This window comes from Myotis daubentonii, chromosome 3, assembly GCF_963259705.1.
Source record: "Myotis daubentonii chromosome 3, mMyoDau2.1, whole genome shotgun sequence".
Taxonomy (NCBI): Eukaryota; Metazoa; Chordata; class Mammalia; order Chiroptera; family Vespertilionidae; genus Myotis; species Myotis daubentonii.
This window is the reverse complement of record NC_081842.1, coordinates 69,601,255-69,616,323: the sequence shown is the minus strand read 5'-3', so window position 1 is coordinate 69,616,323 and position 15,069 is coordinate 69,601,255.

The following is a 15,069-nucleotide window of genomic DNA, read 5'->3' as shown; positions in this document are numbered from 1 at the left end:
TTTTACAAGTGCCCTCGGGTGATTTTTGTCATCATGGATGTTGGAGAAACACTTCTCAAACATAATTTTATCCACTTAATTCTCATAGCAATCCTGGAGGGCAGGTGAGGAACTGAAGTTAAGTTATTTAGCAACGTGCCCAAAGATACACTGCTGTGAAGTGGCAGAGCAAGAATTTGTACTCATGGAGTTTGATCTGGAGTCTGAGACTTACTTAACCCTCCTTGAGATTCTGAAAGAAAAACATGAAGCAAGGCAATGGGTAACTTGAAGGTGAGTTTTATTAGATGCGCATTTGGGATTTTATATAAACAAGTCAGGAGCCCTCGGCATGCATGGTAAAATGTGGAGGCACACAATTGGTAGTGTTTTGATTTAGATAGGTACCTACTTCAAGTTCACTTTTTTGACTTCCATGAATAATTGTGAAAGGGGGTGTCCTAACCAAATAAATAATTTCACTATGATTACAAAGAGAACAGCATTTTTATGCACTTAGTAGAAACAATTTATGTGCATACAATTAATGTGCTAATTTCAGTGATCTTCAGCTATTCATTAAAACAGGCCTGGCAGGTCCTACACTTGGCAACACTGTGTCAGTCATTTCCTGCTATTACTTTATGTACTCAAAAGTAATCAACCATCTATAATTTAAGACTTTTCACTAATTAAATAGCCCTGTCTCTAATTATGTCCAAATTAGAGAGGTTAGTATGTGGATAAATATATTTATGTTTGGTACATGTATTCAGAGATGGTGAATTCTCTGTATGTGTCAACCAAGACCAATATGTGACCCGCAGGTCTTTAACACAGAGTAGAGAGGGATGTAAAAATGCACAATGAAGACCTTTTCACTTAAAAATCTGAGCAGCGGAGGAAAAGTGTTCTCTTTGAGATGGGCTTTGTGTTCAGTCTTGTAAACCTAGCAAAATCTGGATTTGTTGACTTTCAGGGAATAATACGAGGATCATGTTTTTTCAGGCCTTTGCCTGAGAGATGAAATGGAAGGAGGATTCAGGGAGAAAAGGAGTTAAAGGTTGTGTTTGCAGGGATGTGTTTGTTGACGTTGATCAATGGGTCATTTTGTGACTGTAGTTTTATTCACATGGAGGATTCAAAAAACAGATCAATAATAAAGCCATGGTGACGATGCCAAAGAAACAGTGATTAATGAAAAACTGTGGTGGCTGCGCAATCTGCCATGTAGTATAAAGGCTCCTTCGTTCAGCACCCTATAAATAAATATGCATCAGATGGAACGAGAACATTCCCTTGGAATGTCGTTAGAGCCAGGCAGCATCTCATCAGAGCCCATGCTTCAAAGAGCAGTTGCTCATGTCCACAGAAGCAAGTTTAAATTCTCTTGTGTAAAGCCTCTGTAAGCAGTCCCACTCTTGCATAATGCATGATTCTGGCATCTTGTAACAGGAGCGGGGTTCTAATAGTGATTTTCAATTGTATTTCCTGTGTTCTGTTTTAACGATGCTATTTAGGTTAGCATTTAACTTCCGCCACATAATATCTTGTTACATTTCTTCGTCTAGCGTTTAATTATGGTAGCAGTACTGTAACCTTCTAATGTACAGACAGACAAGAATTTAATGTAGCCTTTAAAGAATGTACTGCTTTTAAAGCCAGTGCTTTGTTCCATCATTTTCATTGTGCCAATTTAATGTGTGATGATGAGTGTTAGGCAAGATCCTGTCTCCTTTCACTAGAGAACTGATAATAAGTAATAATGAGCTGTGCTAGAAGTGAATACCAGAATCTAAGAGGCAAGCATGACAATTGGTTATATGTCTTTCCTTGGGTAGAGAACACTCAAGTTCGTAAATATAAAACTCAGGAAGGGTTAGCCTAGGCCAGTGATGGTGAACCTATGACACGCGTGTCAGAGGTGACACGTGAACTCATTTTTTTGGTTGATTTTTCTTTGTTAAATGGCATTTAAATATATCAAATAAATATCAAAAATATAAATCTTTGTTTTACTATGGTTGAAAATATCAAAAAATTTCTATATGTGACACAGCACCAGAGCTAAGTTAGGGTTTTTCAAAATGCTGACACGCCGAGCTCAAAAGGTTCGCCATCACTGGCCTAGGTAAACTTGTGAAGGAGTTGAAAACTTCACTCTTCCCCTTCTTGACTCTCCCTCTTCATCCTCTTTTTACAGAAGCCCAGGCTGTTCTCCCTATTAACCTTTGCCCTTAAAAACGGATTTGAGGATAGTTGTCAGCTCCTACATTATATCAAGTCAGGGAATATCCTCTCCACATTTCATGTGTAGCTAAGTCTAATTTATTACTTTGGAATGTGAGTTCCTATTTAATTTGTTCCATCAGTCAGTAGATAATCCATGGGTGGTATTTGAGTAGCAAATGTAAAACCAGTTTCCTCTCCAGATCTCATTTTTTAATGGTCCAGAGAGGACACATCTACACTGCTTTAAGGGTAAAATGAAATGCTTTCAGTTAACCTCTTAATGTGGTCCACGTGTTAGTCACACCATTGAGACACACAATGATTCTTTTAAAATTTTACAAGACAGTTTAAGCATCTTTGCTGATAACCAACTGATTACCAAGTATGTCCCTCTCCATGAACAACTGTAATAGATACATTTAGGAAAATTATGTTTATGTATTATGTATGTAATATACTGAGTGAAAAGCAACTGTTATATGCCAGTTGCTTTAGATACATTATCTCATTCAATAACTCTGCATATACTAGTGCCCCAGACAGAGGTGTCCAGGTGAGCAGGTGGAAGCCAGGGCTGAAATCCAGCCCAGGTTCTCCTTGCCAAACTTAGGAAGATACCTAGACACTGTCAGCCCTAACAAATGGGCACCTTTTTCTAATTTACATCAAGGCACTATATGTGCTAGTATTAGTCAAATCTAATTTCATTCTCAAAACAACTAATGTATGTTTGTAGGTGAAAAACACAAGAGTTAGAGGAGTTAAGTAACTTATTTCAAGCCCCACAATGGCTAAGTTACATCAGAACTTGAAATGATACCTTTAAATATCATGCTTCCTCCCCAATAAGGGAAAATGGGGTGGTGCTGGGGGGGAAACTCATCTCTTTCCTTTATTTAAGCCTGCTTGGCTCAATTGTTTGAAGCACCGTGTTAATGAAACTACAAGGGCAGCAGTCTAAGCAAAGGCAGTGAACTGTCCTTGGGGCTAAGTCATGGCAGCACTCCTTCTGTGCATGGAGATGCAAAGCAAAGAGAGGAGGGAGTAGGATGGTATTACTCAGTAGTGCTCAGACTTTTGAGGGCCCAGAATCACCTTGCCGGACTTCCACGAGCAGAGTTTCTGATTCAGTAGGTCTGGGATCATCCTGATGATGCGGTTGCTGCTCACCCAGGGACCACACTGGTACAATGTACAAGATCCACCCATTGCAAGACGAAAACCAAACAAAAACCCACTCGTTTGCAAGTGACTCGGGAGTATTATGTAAAAACATAAAACAGTACAGGTCTTGGTTTCATTTTTCCCTCTGTTCAAATGAAACTACTTGCAGGATTATGATAGTATCTTTAGCTTTCTAGTTACAGCCACATTGTATTAAAGATTTAAATAACAATAAGCGATAACAGGGTACCAAATTGACTAGTTTTGGTGTTAGATGTCCTGCTTAATATTATCTGTGGGAGAAACGGTACTGCTGAAATGCTAGAAAGCAAATAAAGATTTGGAAGCCTGCCATACTAATTGCATATTTATTCTTGTTCCTTTACTCATTTTTCATATGCGGACAATCACAGTTAATCAAAGCATTTCTCTCAGGATCCTTCCTGAAGTGTGAAATAAATATTTCAATAAAATGTTTAGTAGAGTGTATCCAGTTTCCAATTAAAGAAACATGCTTGTATGGTGTCATGAGTTCCTTCCACAGAACATTTCCTTTGTGCAGAAACAGTTTATGGTAAATCTTAAAATAACTCTATTTTGTCAGAGTTACTTAGAGGAGAATGGCTGGTGAATTCCCCTCTTGCCATCTACCCCACTCACACCCTGAGGAATAGTCTACACAAAATCACTTGCGCTTGTCTGTATATGCAGTCAGCCAGTGTTGTGTGACAGGCACTGTTAATCATCTTAATAATCAATACATACCACACCGTAGTCAATAAATACTATGACTAGCATACCACCTGAGTGATCACATAAACCAATTCTGTCAACACACACTTGAATGATTAGTGAGGGCCACCATCTATTTATACACAGGGGATCCAGAGTAGCCTTGTCCTTACTTTTTTCATACTTTTTTGTCCCTTTCATGCTTTTAATCTTCTTTTGGAGAATCTCATTTCTCTTACTTTGTTAGTAACATGCAAAAAACAACAACACAATGAGGCTAAACCATTTTCTGAATTTAATTAGAGCTACTTTAAGAGCGTTTTCTTAGTCTTCAGGATCCCTCAAGGGCAACAGTGATGCAATTGTTTCATGTCTTTCACTCAGCTGGTTGGCTCACCTTTAGGGTCCCTAGTTATGTCTGGGAAAAACTCCGACAGGTGGGCTTGTCTTGCTTCCCAGGGGAGCAGCATTGCCCTGACAGTTTGATCACAGCTCTGGAAATCAAGTTTTTCTGGCTTTGAGTTACTGACAGGTCTGTCTCTGGCTTTAAGAACAGCCTTGCTTGGAGAGCTGTTTGCTTTGATGGAGATGTCAAGCTAACAATGAGCACACTGGAACAATGAGGCTCTTTCTCCCTTTATTAAAGCTATGGGTAGAAGGTGGTTGTCTGGTTTTCACTCGAACTGTGAGAAATGAGATTTCCTAAGGCATTTTAAAAAGGACAATCTGCCCTGACTGGTTTGGCTCAGTGGATGGAGTGTCGGCCTGCGGACTGAAAGGTCCCAGGTTCGATTCCAGCCAAAGGCATGTACCTTGGTTGTGGGCACATCCCTGGTGGGGGGTGTGCAGGAGGCAGCTGATCGATGTTCCTCTCTCATCGATGTTTCTAACTCTCTGTCTCTCTCTCTTCCTCTCTGTAAAAAAATCAATAAAATATATATTTTTTAAAAAAATAAATAAATAAATAAAAAGGACAATCTACTGAGAAATATTAAATAAAAAACTGATAATTGTGGTCATCTGAAATGAACCTAAAATTCAATACATCACATGAGAAAAACCTCATTAGAAGGCTAGGGTGTCTTCTTGTATACTTATGCATTATTTTAACGAAGGAGATACATTCTGAGAAATGTATCATTAGGCGATTTCATTGTTCTGTGAACATCAGAGAGTGCACTCACATAAACCTAGATAGTATAGTCTACTATACCCCCAGGCTATATGGTATACCACCATCGTATATGAAGTTCCTCACTGATGGAAACACTGTTATACATGATTGCGTATGATTGTATTAGATATGCCAAAGCTAGAATGGTAATTGACTTGAGTACAGGATGTTAAAAGAATCATATTTGCCTCTCTCTCTCAAATTGTCTTCTCAGGAACCATTTTTTTTTCAGCTCCTCAATTCTGAAGTGATAATAATAAGAATAAAGATAATAGTGTAGAGGAATAACTGGTGAGGCAGAACTTGAACTTTTCTAATGAGAGACTATGCATTTTAAAACTTCCAGTCCCTTTTGCTTCCACAAGCAGACACATCAATTAGCTGTAGAAAAAATCTTTTTTAATTAAGTATTGTAAGACAAATAGTACCCATTGTTACGGGGTAAAAGTATAACCAGCTTCCTTGTAATTTTTCCCTCGTTACTGATGCTGTTTCACCCTAAATCCCATTGAACAGGATGCTTAAGGATGCTGGTATGTGTATTGGGCAAATTTCTAAGGTAATTTCTGGAAGGAAAAGAGTGGAAAACTTCACCCTTGTTCCCTGTGAGGTTGCAGGTTAAGGCTGACATGGCTGAGGTTAGCTGGTGGTTTAGGATTTTGTGAGCTGCTCAGAGAAACTCACCATGAGAATAAAGTTTGAACTAGAGAGCCAAGCTCCAGACTAGGCCTAGGTTGTCTTAGATGCAAATAACTTCTATGGAAAAGTTGCCTGAACCAGCCATCCTGCCACAATTGGTTTGCCAGGGCAAGGGGAGAGGGGAGTGAATACTGCGTGAGCAATGAGCACATGTGTGTGTGTCTGTACAAACCTAAGAGCTGCATGATATTGGAGTTCCAGCTGCCTGCTGGCACTATGACCATGGCTGGGGTGACCCTGGCTAGGAATGCTTCCTCTCCCTGCGCAGATCTGTAACCTGAAGAACCTCAGCAGGGCACAGTGGGAAGGCAATATCGTTTCAACAGCCAACACCTACCCAGTGTGTCCAGAGACTGCAAACAACTGACCAGCTGATTTCCTCTTGATGAGATTTGATTATAATTCCAACTAACCCCAGGATCTGAGATAGCCTCTGGGCTGATGGACTCTGCCAGGACAGAGATGTTCTTACAATGCCAAGACGCTTGAGACAGGTCATGTTGAATAGAATATTTAAAGAAATATGACCCTATTTTGTTCTGGGGTTTATAATTTTATAATTGCTGGTGAGTCTCTGCAAAACTACATCACCTAACATTTTTCAAAGCTTACTATATGGCAGACACTGTGGAAAGCACTTCACATGTACTAACTCACTTCATCTTCAGCATGTTTCGTTCTACAAAGGGACCTGCTTTGACAAAAGATCACAAAAATTATTAAGTGGAGAACAAGGCTTCAAACTCGGCCCCTTCTGACTCCAAAACAGTGTAGCAATAAAGAAGAATTCAGCTAACATTACCAATCTCAAATTTCAGATGCTATTATGAAAATCTCTTAGTAAAGAAAATAATAATTAGCTGAAGTCTCTCTCGTTTAAGGGGTTAGCTACTTAATCTTTAAAAAATAAATTCCCCTAGAGATACTGATTTATTAGAAAAAATTAATTCAGTTCTATATAAAAGTTATATATTTTTTAAAAAATATATTTTATTGATTTTTTACAGAGAGGAAGGAAAAGGGACAGAGAGTCAGAAACATTGATGAGAGAGAAACATCGATCAGCTGCCTCCTGCACACCCCTCACTGGGGATGTGCCTGCAACCATGGTACATCCCCTTGATCGGAAGCGAACCTGGGACCTTTCAGTTCGCAGGCCAACGCTCTATCCACTGAGCCAAACCTATTAGGGTGCCGGGGTCCAACCCCAGCAGGTCCAGGGGTCCCCAAAGGTGTGGACGGAGTCGGTGAAGAAGGAATGACACAGAGGCAGCGTTCAGGTGATCATCATAGCCAGGTTCTCTTGTCAGGGTCTCCAGCCAGGTTCTGTAGCCAGTTCTCCAGCCAGATCCAGTCACCAGGTTCTAGTCAGGTTCTCTTGCCATATTTCTGTAGTCAGGTTCAGTCCAGGATCTTTTGCCATGTTCTCTCCAGCGAAGTCCTTCTGTCTCTAAAGAACGTTCTGTGTAGGTTCTGTGCCTAGGCTCTGTCTCTCTTGGTCCTGTCTTCCAAGCCCTGAGTTCTAAGTTCTGTGTTCTGAGTTCTGTGTTCTAAGTTCTGTGTGTTGCTGTCTTCTGAATTCTGTCTTGTTACAACTGTATTTATACCAGTTGATTCAATCCTATCAATCTCTATTACAAAGGTTAGGGCGTTTCTTATCTCCATTCCAGGGAGAAAAGATTATGTAGCTTAAGCATGCTTGTTCATAGTTAAAGTGATTAATTACCCGCCTGGCACTTAATTGAGGGGTTTTATTCCCTCCCTAACTTCAGGGGAAAATCCCTATCTGGGGAAACAACCTTTCTCGGAGAGGTGACCTTGGTTAAAACACAGCGCCAAGAAGGTGAGCAAACATATTAAGAACAGTATGCCATATATGCCAGGTCCTTTGAAACAGCAAGGATGGACCGGCTCCCGGCATTAGGGCATAAAAGTTTTATTTTCAGAGAGTGACTTCTAACAAATTCCGAGGGGAGCATAGTCAATGATGCTGTCAATTCACTTAATACTATACTAACTTAACACTGTACACGGCATTTCACATACATAATCTTTATTGCCCTCAATAGATGACCTGCGCCTTAACATTTGAATGGAATTAAAGGTTAATTGTTAAGTTGAAGAAGTTTATTTCTTTAAAAAAGAACATTTAGTAACTTTTAACAATAATCCAAGCAAAACCTACTTTCCTCTCTTGATTTCCCACTCCTATTATTGGTCCCAATGTGATCCCAAGTCATCAAAGCTTAAAACTCTGAGGTCAGTTCTCATTTTCCCTCTTCCTTCATCTTTAGAGTCAGTAAGTCACCAAGGCCTATGATTCTTCATTTACATATTTCTTTATTTAATGATTGATTCCCACATCCTTGAGGGTTTTCCTTCTAGATAAACTATCAGCCATTATAAATTCTACTACAGATCACCCCACACAATATTCCCAGCCTCTTCATTGGTCTGCCTACTTTTATTCTCCCCTCCCTGATCCATTCCATACAATTTCAAAATTGCCTTCCCAAAACATTACTGAGTATATCAGTTTCAATGGTGCTCTTTTTGACTTTCTAGAATATAATAAATCCTTAGCCTAGTACTCAAGAGAATTCAAAATAGAGCCTCAACCTCCTTTTCCAGCTTTCCTTCCACAACTGTTCTCCTAAACTCATTCCTTTGCTCCAGTCTAACTGGTCTATGTACAGTCCCCCCAAAACATCTTGTATATTCCTGTCTCTGGCTTTTTTTAGTTCATTATTCTAACAAAAGAGCTTCTTCTCTCTTACTATCCACCTATATTTACTTTTCCCATCTTTCAAAGTCCAATTTGGATCCCATTTCCCATAGGAAACTCTCCTGGATATCCCAAATAAAAGGAATAGCCCATCCTAGGTGTCAGGTGTCTATTCCACATATTTGGCACAGAATTATTTCATGGAATCACCAGTTCCTTTTCCATGTGTATATATTAATTTGAACTAAATTTCAGAAGCTTACAAGCAGGAACTACTTCATATACATTGTTAATCTCTTATGGCACTTATTGTTACATATATATTTATACTGATAATATTATATATTTTATATTGTATATAAATATTCATATTTCTGCATTACAAAATTCCAATTAACTTATTTTGGGAAATCTACACCTGAGTGAAGCTTTGTCTCCATGACCCTAAAAGAAATAAAATATCATGATGGCAGTAGACTGGGACTAGTCAGGTCAAATTTAGTTTCTATTTTGGTTGCCACTTAACATTAAGCTCTTTTTTCAGATCCCTAATGTGAGTTACCTGCCTAGTGGCTAACTCGGTTCTGCGCTTCCTCATATACAGTCAGTAATTGGCATAAACTTACAGTTTCTGGAGCTGTACCAAGCATCACCTGTCTGACTCAGTGACTCAGAGAGATTTTACAGCTCCAACCAAAGGAAAAAGATTCTTTGATGACCAGTGACATCCCTTAAGCTGACAAATCACTTCCTTGTTATCCATGGCATCTCCCAACCTTGCCCATTAGCAAGTGGCAGCTCTATGAGATGCTGAAAAGTGAAAGCAAAAAATGAGAACCAATACCAGTCATTTAAGTACTGCCAGGCCTTAGGCAGACCAGATTTTTAAATTAGCCATTCTGTGACAGATACAGGATTTTGTTGTTAAGATAAAAAAATAGTTGAGTCCCAGGGTTTTCTTGTGTGGCAGGTTTAATGTCTGGGAGAAGTTTTAACTATGACTCACCTGGTGGCTAGTCACATACACTGCGCCTTACTTACATGAGGTAACATCTTCCTTAAATTTGCTTAGGTGAGTATTATTGATATGAATTCTACCGTTTGGATGAAATGAGTATTAGCAGGGGTCCCACAGCTGAGACTGGGACCATGCTTGCAGAACTCTTGTGGATTAGAGACCAGCTGCTAAGGTCTTTTTGTCCAAGAGGCACTGGAACCTCTTGGAAGATAATTCTTATGAAGAAGGGGTTAGGCCCACAGACTCAGCTAATAAAACCAGCTTGATTTCTACCATTCCAGCCCTCAGGAATTTGTATCTGGATCCTAAGGCGACAGAAGCTGTGAGTAAAACCTAAGACATTGGAGTGTAAGTTACTACTACTTTGGAAGCATTTCTAATAAAGGATAACAAAAAAAAATGGAAGAGAGACATTCCTCCTCACCCTGGTGCACTATAGAATAACACCCCATGTCAGTGGTGGCAGCAGGAGAGGCAGCTGAGCAGGAGACACAAGCAGCAGCCGGCACCCAGGAGGTGCTGCTGAGCCGATGCACATGTGGAGCCTGCAAGAGACCATGTGGTGCATGATCAGTCCTGCCCATGAGCACGTGAGAAACATCGTTGTTGCCTTCTCATAAATACCTGAGCAAGGGCAGTGAGCTGTTTAGAGGCCTGGAGTTCAGCAAGGACTGGCGACAGCCAGTGGAATATGCTAGAACTCTCAAAGGCCCATTTTCACTGAAGGCAGAAAAACACACGTAGCTAACATTTACTAAGTGCTTGAATACACCAATGTTTCTGACTTCCGGTTTGTTTGATATGCAACTCAGTTCTCTGAAGCAGGTATTAATATTTTTTTTTCCATTTTATAAATGAGAAACCTGAATCCTAAAGAGATTAAGTCATTGGTCCCAAGGCTAGGAGCTGATCAGGATAGCTCGGGGATTCAAACCCAAGCTGTGAGGTTCCGGGCCTGACAGGTAACCATGAAGGCATATGAGCCACTTGCTTGAGCTATAGAAAGAGCTAGAAGGGGCTTGTTGTGAAAGCTACCTGTAAATTTTTTTTTTCCAACCAAGGTCAGAACTACTGGCTGTTTAACATTAGCTGAGGATCCTTTACAGCCAGGTGAGGGTCAGAACTCCACTCTCTAAAATAGTCCAGGGAATCACCATGGCCCGGTAAGGGGACATCCCAGAACAGACAAGCTGACATCCAGCCAGACCCATGGAAGCAGGTGCAGGATTCTTGGCAGCTCCTGCAGCTGTTGCCACACTGTCTTTGAGACTTCATGGCAAGTGCTCAGAGGTTAGCACATTTGGGGAGCTCCCTTTGATGTGGCCAGAGAAGGAGTAAGACTGGTGATCTACCCTCTGCATGTTGGAAAGGTTCACTATTGCTACATTCCTGGGCTAGGATTTGGAAGACTGGAATTCTTCCTAATTTTTCCTGGAAAAGCACTTCCTCACTCTGAGTGTCAGTTCCCTGTGGTATAAAATGAGGGAGTTCAGGGCCCTGCACAGACAGGAAACTGAAACACACCCCCAGTCTTTCTGAGAAGGAGGCCAGAGGGAGAATGGCGGGTGGGCAAAATGGGTGAAGGGACACAAAAGGTACAAAGTTCCAATTATAAAATAAACAGGTTATGAGGATGGAATGAATATCATGGTGACTTTAGACAATAATATTGTATTGCACATTTTAAAGTTGCTAAGAATGTAAGTCTTCAAAGTCCTCACAAGAAAAAACAATGTGGCAGATGGCAACTAGACTTACTGTGGTGATCACTTTGCTGTGCATACAAATATCAGATCATTATGTTGTACACCTGAAACTAATATAATGAGATATTTCGATTATACCTCAATTAAAAAAATAATAAGTAAACACATAAATTAATCTTAAAAGGGAGTTAGAATAACTCACATCTGAAGTTCTCCATTTGACTCAGGAAGACTGAATTAGAACACTAGGAAAGAAGCTTTTACATTTCTATTGTAAACCTTTACTATGCTAAAAATAAATAAAAAGAAAAGAAAAGGAACATTTCAAAAATAAGCCAATGGAGGTAGGGCTTGAGGATTGTAGTGACTGTCAGACAGGTAGAACAGGTAACAGAAAACAAGAGAGAAAAAGAAGGCATCCCAGGTTTAGTAGCTCCTGGAGAGGGGCGAAAGGTTTTCTCCAGGTTTTAACAGAAATAGATTAAACCTTTCTTTAGTGTGCTAAAACATCCTGCAGGGTATTTTATGGGCAAAGATAAGTCAGAGCTTTTCCATTCAAGACCCAAGGTACAAAAGGAATGAGGTGGAGAATACTAGGAAGTTCTGAAAGTGACTCTGTCGGCTGACAATCAGGGACACATTTCTTGACCCAGTAAACAATAGTATTTTTGGTTTCATCTCCTTTAGAAGAAAGGAGAACCTTTGTCCCTTAGAATGTTTTAAACCCAGTTAGACAAAGAATGCCCTGTTTTAGAAACCCTCTGTATTGTATTAAAGAGCTCACTGTAGACAATGGTCTGATGGAGATCCCTGGGGTAAAGAACTGGGTGACCTATAACTTCTCTATTCTTGTGGATTTCAGCTATCTTAAATCCTTTGCTGCAAGGAGCCAGATCCCTGGGGAATGGAGAATTGAAATACAACAGGTGGCTTAGCTGGCTCTTTCCAACAGATGTAGAAGAAGCATGCCAATTGTTCTCTCACCAGCATCACCCCATTGTGGACGGAAGGAGCCACACGTTAACCCAACAAGCTCAGGGAAGGCATGCATTGGGCCGTCTTGCAAACTCAGAGACCTAAAGTAACTAAAAAAGGATGGTATGAAATTAAACTTTAACTAAAAGCAGTTATGAGGGGTAGTTATATGCTAGGCTGGTATCTTCACTGACAAGGTCAACCTTTACCTTAACTGAGCCTATCTGTCTTTTTGCATTTATGATAACATACCCTTTGAAATGTCTGGGTAACTTAACTTCTCTTTTTCTGGACCCCTTGGGGCTCAACCTAATGTGCTGGGTGCCAGGACAGATACCACAAATTCCTTCATTATCATATTAATTGTTCCTGCACCCACCTAAGTATGTGTCTATCATTTTACTTTTTATCCAATCCCAAGGGTTTCCCCACTTTGCTTTCTCCTGCCTCTCTAGTTTAACACCAATGGACTTCATGTAACCCACCCAGGCCCCTTTCCTTTGATTGCAATGTATAAATACAGATGTAACCGCCATTCTCCAGACCATTACCTTCATTCATTGAGGTTCTGCTTCCCAGCATATGTCGACAGTTTGGCTCAAATAAACTCACAAAAATTCGTTACCGGTTTCCATGTTTTTTTACATTAACACCATGCTTGCTCTATCTCCATCTCCCTTTAGTTCTCTCTCCCTCTCTCTCTCAATCTCAGACACACACACACACACACACACACACACACACACACACACACTCATCACCCACACTTTTCTCCTGCCCTATACTTCTGGAAGGGCCACAGAGACAAGGTGAGTAAGAAGTCTTTACTGCTGCGCAGTGTGAGAGCTCCCCATAAAGTGGGGCCCAAGCAAGAGGCCAGTTATGCATTTTAGCTCACCATTGCCATAACAATGCACCCAATTAGATCTACCTGTAGGCAATTGTGGACAGGAATCTAAACAAGAAACCAAAGCATCCTGAAATGTAACAATAAAATACAAACAGGCTGTCTCAAGAATCATTTAATTCTCTGATTTTAAATACAAACAAAACCTAAAACAAACCACCAAGTAGACAAAGTGAACTGAGATTATGCCACTGTCTGTTACAACTTTCTTGTCATATATACTTTATAACATCAGATTTTAGAAGAATGCCTGAAAATGATTCTGGGTATAAAAAAATTGGAAGGAAGGATGCAAGGGAGGAGAAATCAAGTAACTCCCATTTGTTAAATGCCATCATACTTTTATTGAATGTTCAATATGCACTAGTCAAAAAAATATTGTCCCTGTCCTCAAGGGGCATCTTACTAGAGAAAATCAACATGCAAACACCCAATTGTTATAAAAGGGGGTAATTTTATTATTGAGTCAAAACAAGCATGGTTACACATAGGAAGGATGGATTGTGAGATAGTGGTTAGAGTAATCAGAGAAAGCTTCCCAAAATGAGGAGATATAAGAGGAGGAAGAGGAAAATAAGTTTTTCTCACTTAATGCTCTTATGTTATCCCCAATTTGCAGATGATAAAATTAAAGCTCAAAGAGATTAAATAACTTTCCCAAGACAGCTGAGCTGTAAGAGACAGGCCTCTTGCACCCAGGCCTCTCTATGTCTGCCACATCCTTCACCACACCCAGGGAGTGACCCTTGAACTGATCCATCCAGATGGGAAGTGACTTAAAGACGAAGACTGAAAGGTCAACCTGGGTAGACACAGGGGAGTGACAGTGCACTGCAAACTTGGTAAACTTCAAGGAATCTAATGAGGCTGAAGCATCAAGCACATGGGTAGATGTAGATGATGAGATTGGCAGTATTTTTAAGAGACACACAAAGATATGAAAAGTTCAAATCTTAGAAAAATAGAAATCATTGGTCACTCTTCCGGTCGCTTACCTATGATTCCTCCTTTCTCAAATTGACCTTGGTTTAAGAAAACTACTACATGAGGGCCATATATGTTAAGATACTCAACATTCCCTGGATGACTGACATTGTGATTGTCTTAATCAGATGAGAAATGAATGGGATATTTTTATGTGTAGCATATTAATCAACTTGAAGAAAAAGAAAAGAAGAGAGGAGAAAGATAGGAGTGGAAAAATATAGCCTAGAGAAGTCAAATCTACACATTATCCCAAATCCACCATTTACTTAAATACTTCTCAAAGCACTAGAAATTCCACCACTGGCACATGTTAACCTATTGCCAAGTTTTGTGGTAGGAGGAAGAAAGGCATTTGGTGTACACAATTTATACGCACATACAAAAAATGCATGTCATTTTGACTGCTGTCAGAAATTGAACTTTGTATAGAACCTTCAAATTCAGCCTAATTGCTAGACTTCTCAAAATATTTTATCTCATGACTGAATTTATTCTCAGGCTACGATTATACCAAATATGTGATCCACAAGACATACACTTAGTAAATGTGATTTGTTATAGTCAACCATATCCACGGTAATAATAAAATCCTTCTATACACTATAATCAAATTAACTTAGCAAATGTCCAAGTTTTCTTTTGAAGACTAAGCTTTATATTTAAAGAATTAAATCTGAATGACTATGCTTAGTACTACTTCACTATTTCCAGAAAATGGATGTTCATGTTCACATGCTTCACTGTCCTTATAAAATATCAAACAAAAGTACT